Below are 8215 nucleotides of genomic sequence, written 5' to 3' on the forward strand. Positions count from 1 at the left end.
CTTGTACAGTACTCCTAATAAGTTTTTCAAAAATGTAACACCAAGCTATTTGACACATTCTGTTTCGTGCATTAATCCACCATCAATGACCACACTTAAATCGTTATTTGTAGCATTCGACCTAAATCATATAAAATTGGTGTCACCAGGATTTAGTAAAAGTTTATTTAGCCTCGGAGACTTTCCGGTCCATTGTGATCATCCAAGGAAAACAAGTTGAAAGTGATGTAAAGGGGAAATCTCCAAGATAAAAAAGGAAAAAGACAACAGAAACAGATAAAGGAAAATAAGGAAAGGTGATTTATAAAGAAGTAAAGATTTCGGTGGTGATGGTTGGAAGAAGTTTGGATAAAACGGTGCACATGTTCAGGTTTCGCTCTCCCAGCCACTTCAGATTTCTGTTGGTGTTGTAGATTAAAAAAGGTTGCATAGTTGAATAGAAGGTTAGACATGGTGGAATGTTCACACCCACTAATCTATGCCGTCTGCAAGCCAAAACTGGACATCGACACTGGACATCGACATGTCGCGAAGAGTTCAGCCTGGAATACACTACAGTTGCTATTTAACCTGTAAGTGTACTGAGGACCTAGCTTTTCACAGTAGACACCAGCCCCAGTACCTTCTTCCATCTTGGAACCGTCCATATAAAAAGCCTACAGTCCAGAGGAGGGTTACTACGGTGCCAGTCGTCTCTACTAGGGATAACGACATCTATATCGTCAAATCTCAGGATTAGTGATATATAGTCGCTTAGTTTTCCACGTTGGTTCACATTGATACCTGACTCGTTCAGGATACATCCATGCCCATAGCACAACTGCACCAGAAATTCTGTTCATGCAGCCTTAAGGCCTACGTACATAAGCTGCCTTGCCTGGTTGCCTTGCTTGCTTCTGATAAAAGAATAAAAAAGAAAAGGGCAACCCAGTTCGAAATTTTCTCGACCTCCTGTATTCTTTTATTTTTATTATGTCAAAAATGAAGCAGTAAAGCAAGGCAACCAGGCAGAGCAGCTTATGTACCCAGGCCTTCAGGGCACTACGTGCTGCCTGAGAATTTATGCTGAAACTCAGAGGTCTTAAGTTTAGCATTGCGTTCAGAGCAGCTTGGGGTGTGCTCCTCAAGGTTCCCGCTATAAGAATCGAGGCTGCTCTTAGCACCTTGTCTATTTTGGTGGATGTCGATGTTTGGCGCAGGGAGTGCCACCAGACAAGAAATCCATAGGATAAGATGGGCCTCGACATAGTGTTATAGAACCAGTGTATCAATTAGTTTGACTTCCAACTTTTCCCAATAGAATTCTTGAATGAATAATTTGCAATTAACCCACTCTTCTTTTCCATCATAATTCGGGCGAATAGCCGAAGCTGCACTCCATCCACTGTTGGTGGAACAAAGACGCCGAGCTTACGCTTCCTACCAGATCTGTCTTTGTTGGATTGTCCCTAAGGCCAACGCGACAGCGTCGACAAAGCTTATTGCATAAGGTACGAAATCGTGTACGGGAACTTACCGGAAATCAATAGCACTACGTCATCCGCATAGGCAACTGCTTTGATACCTTGATTATCCAGTTCCGTTAAAATATTATTAATTACGAGTAGCCACAGCAACGCTGAGAGCACTCCACCCTGAGAAGTGCTGCATTTACGTCTTTCCTAATTTGTCTCCCCAATATTTGAATTTATAATTCTGATATTTAGCATTTTATATTTCCAACATGTTAGGGATTCAGGTGTGTTAACTTTTTTAAGTGATAGCTTAATGGATTCAAGTTTTACATTGTTGAAAGCTGCTTCAATATCTAGAAAGGCAACCAACGTAATGTTTAAATTTTTCCATGTTCCTCTCAATGTAACCTACCACCTCGTGCAGTGCAGATTCCACAGATTTACTTTTGATACAGGCATGCTGCGAATTGCTTATGGAGGCGGGGTCTACATGACTCCTAATCTCCACATGATCAATCTTTCGAGAGTTTTGAAGAGAAAGGGTGATAGGCTAATGAGTCTGTTGTGTTTTGGTGCAGAGTGACTAGTCCTTCCTTTAACCTCTTTCCACAGACCCGGTACACACGAGATATAAACGTGATTATGCAAATTGAAGTATCGCCGGTGTTATACCGTTCCGTCCAGTCTATTAATATGGTTTAAAAGCCTTGACAGCCTACTTTATCTTATTTCTGCTAACTACCTTCCCAATGATATCCGTATCCACAGCCGCTTGGATTTGGAAGTCGTCACACTTACTGTTGACGGTATCCGCATGTAGCCTGGGAAATGGGTCCCTGTCAGGAAGTTCAGAGCCTCTGCACCAGAGTCCGTTCACGCACCATCTTGTTGAAACTCACTTTATAGGTGTCCCAATCATGCGCCCTGTTGTACAGTCGTCTAGTGATTTTTCTAAGTTCGACGAGCTCCTTGTTCACAACTTTTAACAACTTTTCTACAAGTACTAAATTCGAATATTTGTCCGTCAAATATTTCCCCAAAAAGAACATTAAAAAATGTTTTTCTCGGTTTATTACCGCACTGGTGTATTTATGACTTGCCTTGGGTTCGGTATCAAGGTCCATACTCTTTTTGTAAGAGACACAGCAATCATTCTGAATAGAATTGGCCGGAATCACCGTGGTGTCTAGCTCATCATCAGTTAGGGTCAGATTGTGTAACAATTCCTCCGGGAGTATGTCCCCACTGTGCTCTTCCGAAACAACCTGGTCCAGCTGGTCGAAGATTTCCCTACTCTGCTACCCTAGACTATCGGCAATAGTTTTAAGGGCCCCAGGGAGGTCCACGAGGTTTCCACGATGTGCGGAGCAAGGTCCGGTCATGGTTGCCCTAGGTCCGTTCCGACCCCACACATCCAATTTATTTTTAAACTTGTACAGTACTCCTAATAAGTTTTTCAAAAATGTAACACCAAGCTATTTGACACATTCTGTTTCGTGCATTAATCCACCATCAATGACCACACTTAAATCGTTATTTGTAGCATTCGACCTAAATCATATAAAATTGGTGTCACCAGGATTTAGTAAAAGTTTATTTAGCCTCGGAGACTTTCCGGTCCATTGTGATCATCCAAGGAAAACAAGTTGAAAGTGATGTAAAGGGGAAATCTCCAAGATAAAAAAGGAAAAAGACAACAGAAACAGATAAAGGAAAATAAGGAAAGGTGATTTATAAAGAAGTAAAGATTTCGGTGGTGATGGTTGGAAGAAGTTTGGATAAAACGGTGCACATGTTCAGGTTTCGCTCTCCCAGCCACTTCAGATTTCTGTTGGTGTTGTAGATTAAAAAAGGTTGCATAGTTGAATAGAAGGTTAGACATGGTGGAATGTTCACACCCACTAATCTATGCCGTCTGCAAGCCAAAACTGGACATCGACACTGGACATCGACATGTCGCGAAGAGTTCAGCCTGGAATACACTACAGTTGCTATTTAACCTGTAAGTGTACTGAGGACCTAGCTTTTCACAGTAGACACCAGCCCCAGTACCTTCTTCCATCTTGGAACCGTCCATATAAAAAGCCTACAGTCCAGAGGAGGGTTACTACGGTGCCAGTCGTCTCTACTAGGGATAACGACATCTATATCGTCAAATCTCAGGATTAGTGATATATAGTCGCTTAGTTTTCCACGTTGGTTCACATTGATACCTGACTCGTTCAGGATACATCCATGCCCATAGCACAACTGCACCAGAAATTCTGTTCATGCAGCCTTAAGGCCTACGTACATAAGCTGCCTTGCCTGGTTGCCTTGCTTGCTTCTGATAAAAGAATAAAAAAGAAAAGGGCAACCCAGTTCGAAATTTTCTCGACCTCCTGTATTCTTTTATTTTTATTATGTCAAAAATGAAGCAGTAAAGCAAGGCAACCAGGCAGAGCAGCTTATGTACCCAGGCCTTCAGGGCACTACGTGCTGCCTGAGAATTTATGCTGAAACTCAGAGGTCTTAAGTTTAGCATTGCGTTCAGAGCAGCTTGGGGTGTGCTCCTCAAGGTTCCCGCTATAAGAATCGAGGCTGCTCTTAGCACCTTGTCTATTTTGGTGGATGTCGATGTTTGGCGCAGGGAGTGCCACCAGACAAGAAATCCATAGGATAAGATGGGCCTCGACATAGTGTTATAGAACCAGTGTATCAATTAGTTTGACTTCCAACTTTTCCCAATAGAATTCTTGAATGAATAATTTGCAATTAACCCACTCTTCTTTTCCATCATAATTCGGGCGAATAGCCGAAGCTGCACTCCATCCACTGTTGGTGGAACAAAGACGCCGAGCTTACGCTTCCTACCAGATCTGTCTTTGTTGGATTGTCCCTAAGGCCAACGCGACAGCGTCGACAAAGCTTATTGCATAAGGTACGAAATCGTGTACGGGAACTTACCGGAAATCAATAGCACTACGTCATCCGCATAGGCAACTGCTTTGATACCTTGATTATCCAGTTCCGTTAAAATATTATTAATTACGAGTAGCCACAGCAACGCTGAGAGCACTCCACCCTGAGAAGTGCTGCATTTACGTCTTTCCTAATTTGTCTCCCCAATATTTGAATTTATAATTCTGATATTTAGCATTTTATATTTCCAACATGTTAGGGATTCAGGTGTGTTAACTTTTTTAAGTGATAGCTTAATGGATTCAAGTTTTACATTGTTGAAAGCTGCTTCAATATCTAGAAAGGCAACCAACGTAATGTTTAAATTTTTCCATGTTCCTCTCAATGTAACCTACCACCTCGTGCAGTGCAGATTCCACAGATTTACTTTTGATACAGGCATGCTGCGAATTGCTTATGGAGGCGGGGTCTACATGACTCCTAATCTCCACATGATCAATCTTTCGAGAGTTTTGAAGAGAAAGGGTGATAGGCTAATGAGTCTGTTGTGTTTTGGTGCAGAGTGACTAGTCCTTCCTTTAACCTCTTTCCACAGACCCGGTACACACGAGATATAAACGTGATTATGCAAATTGAAGTATCGCCGGTGTTATACCGTTCCGTCCAGGCTATTAATATGGTTTAAAAGCCTTGACAGCCAACTTTATCTTATTTCTGCTAACTACCTTCCCAATGATATCCGTATCCACAGCCGCTTGGATTTGGAAGTCGTCACACTTACTGTTGACGGTATCCGCATGTAGCCTGGGAAATGGGTCCCTGTCAGGAAGTTCAGAGCCTCTGCACCAGAGTCCGTTCACGCACCATCTTGTTGAAACTCACTTTATAGGTGTCCCAATCATGCGCCCTGTTGTACAGTCGTCTAGTGATTTTTCTAAGTTCGACGAGCTCCTTGTTCACAACTTTTAACAACTTTTCTACAAGTACTAAATTCGAATATTTGTCCGTCAAATATTTCCCCAAAAAGAACATTAAAAAATGTTTTTCTCGGTTTATTACCGCACTGGTGTATTTATGACTTGCCTTGGGTTCGGTATCAAGGTCCATGCTCTTTTTGTAAGAGACACAGCAATCATTCTGAATAGACTTGGCCGGAATCACCGTGGTGTCTATCTCATCATCAGTTAGGGTCAGATTGTGTAACAATTCCTCCGGGAGTATGTCCCCACTGTGCTCTTCCGAAACAACCTGGTCCAGCTGGTCGAAGATTTCCCTACTCTGCTACCCTAGACTATCGGCAATAGTTTTAAGGGTCCCAGGGAGGTCCACGAGGTTTCCACGATGTGCGGAGCAAGGTCCGGTCATGGTTGCCCTAGGTCCGTTCCGACCCCACACATCGCAGACCCCCGTCCCATCCGGACCCGGTAGGATGGGCGTAGTAGGAAAATGCCAACTCCCCTAGGCACAGCTCCCCTATGCTGGGGCCTTAACTGAGTTGATATGCTTATCATATCATGTAATCTATAACATAACACCAAGGTACTTGAAACAATCTATTTCGTGCTTTAATTCGCCACCAATGAACACACTAAATCGTTATTTTTAGGATTCGGTCTAAATCATATAAGGATTGGTCTTACCAGGATTTAATGAAAGTCTATTTTACCTGGCATATGCAAATAATAGAGCAGAGTCTCGTTCAATCCGTTCAACAAATGTCATCTGCAGCCATAAATAACTTTCCACTCAACTGGAGATTTTTATATCATTAAGAAAAATCGAAAACAACAATGGACAAGACAACTTCCTTGGGGTATACCATAAGAAACACGCCCCGTAAAACTTTGACTCGCATTATTGTAACATATTGCCTTATGTTAACTTTTAAAAAGTTGAACATATTTATCATGTAATCCGTAATCAAATAATGAAGAGTAATCTACTAGATCAAGAGGTTTTGAGAAATTAAAAAAAAATTCCAACACCACCACGAAAGCCATCATAAAAACTATAGCACTTATAATTCACAACATTTAAAATTCTGTTTTTTTTTCAATAGCACTTAAGACTTATTGGTATATAATAGTTTATTATCAGTTAAGTAAGTATACAATTGGGCGTGAAAAATTCTTTAAAAAAAATGGCCAATAGTATAAAGAAGAGCTACAAGCCTATAGTTATTTACATCGAACGAATTCGAAGTCTTTGGAATAGGCACAGTCTTCTCTACTTTTAAGACGTAGGAGTATATAGATTCTCCAATCATGCCATTGAAGATATCAACAAGACTAGAAAAAATCTCATTATTACATCTCTGTGCAAATAATGTTGCGATATTATCATTCCCGGGACACTTGTTGGCTGACCTTGCCATAACAACTTCTTTCACTCGAGCTTTATTAACCCACTCCAACACAAAGTTGTTATTACACATCCTTACTGTGCAAAAATAGCGCTTTATTAACCCACTCCAACACAAAGTTGTTATTACACAACCTTAGTGTGCAAAAATAGTGTAAATCATCATCGGGATGTATTGCAATATTCAGTTTCAACTCCTAAACTAATTTAAAACATTTCTACTTAAATAGTTTTTCTTTTCAAAGTTATTAAATCCTTTCACCCTGCTCATTACCAACAGCAATATCCCTGATCGCAGATCTATCGGCGATTCCGTTTAGAAAAGCGTAATCATTCTTGGGATCATTACCTGCTTCAGCCATATTATTATAATACAAGTTTTCCCTATACTTGCGATAAACAGTTTTAATAATTTTGCTTATCCTATTTAATTAAACGATCCTTTTTTCTTTTCTGATTTTGTTACCGTTGAATTTAAGAGTGCACTTTCATATCAGAGATCAGATTTTCACTTTGATACGTTAAAGTAATTTGCATCACTTGATATATAACACAGCAGAAGCATTTCAGCAGACTCGTAATCCTCCCCGATGGATTGTCATCTCAAGCGCGATAACAGTAAGCGTAAAGATCCTGATAGCGATGCCGGCGGTAGCAAACAACTGGTAGGGCCACCCTTGCCGTTAAGGTTGAAGGTGAACGCTGAAGGAAAGAACAATTCACAACGTGGGAAGTCAACGGTGCAGTATAAAACATTGATATAGCACAACATGGGCGGATGAGCAAACCACAATATTGTAAATCATTGTTTGTCTCGAAGCCAGCAGCTTTTACGAGAAATGTTGAGCTTTTAAGCTACATTTAAGATGCCGGCCCTATCAATAAGGCTAAGTGCCGATTAGATTTGCAACTTAATCAAAGCATCAAATTCGAGTACCTAATGTGGATAAGACCAAATCACTCCACATAATCACATCTCTAAGACAACCTCTCTCTCTTTATGGACAGAACATTGAGTAGGTGGCGAACTTAACGTACTTAGGCAGCCAAGTTACGTAATAATTAGAATAATAATAACCCAATTTTTGTATACTAACAAATTTATCTTTATTTTTGTGGTCTTAACAGCCTCTTTTTATAAAAAAGCTTGCCTGTCACACGAACCGTTCGTACTAAAACGTATATGTTCAAAATTTGGAAACGGATGTACATATACGCGTATGCTTCTATGGAAATAAATAAAATTGCATTCCCCTCCAGTTTTCGTGTGTTTGTACCTTTTTTACTCAAATTATTTAATTTTTGTTGAAAACGATGGGTCTCTTCCATTCGTTTATTTTTGACGTATTCGTTCGTCTCATTTTGTTACGTAAACCACAAAAAAAAAAACGAAAATAAAAAGCTTCCATTTGTTTGTCACACGAATACAAGCGTCAATCACTATGAGAACCAAATTGTTTCTTCGTTCATGAAATCGACGAACAAATAGGCTAAAACTT

The sequence above is a fragment of the Musca autumnalis genome, unplaced genomic scaffold, assembly GCF_047663935.1.
Source record: "Musca autumnalis isolate F117 unplaced genomic scaffold, ASM4766393v1 scaffold_157, whole genome shotgun sequence".
In the NCBI taxonomy this organism is placed as follows: domain Eukaryota; kingdom Metazoa; phylum Arthropoda; class Insecta; order Diptera; family Muscidae; genus Musca; species Musca autumnalis.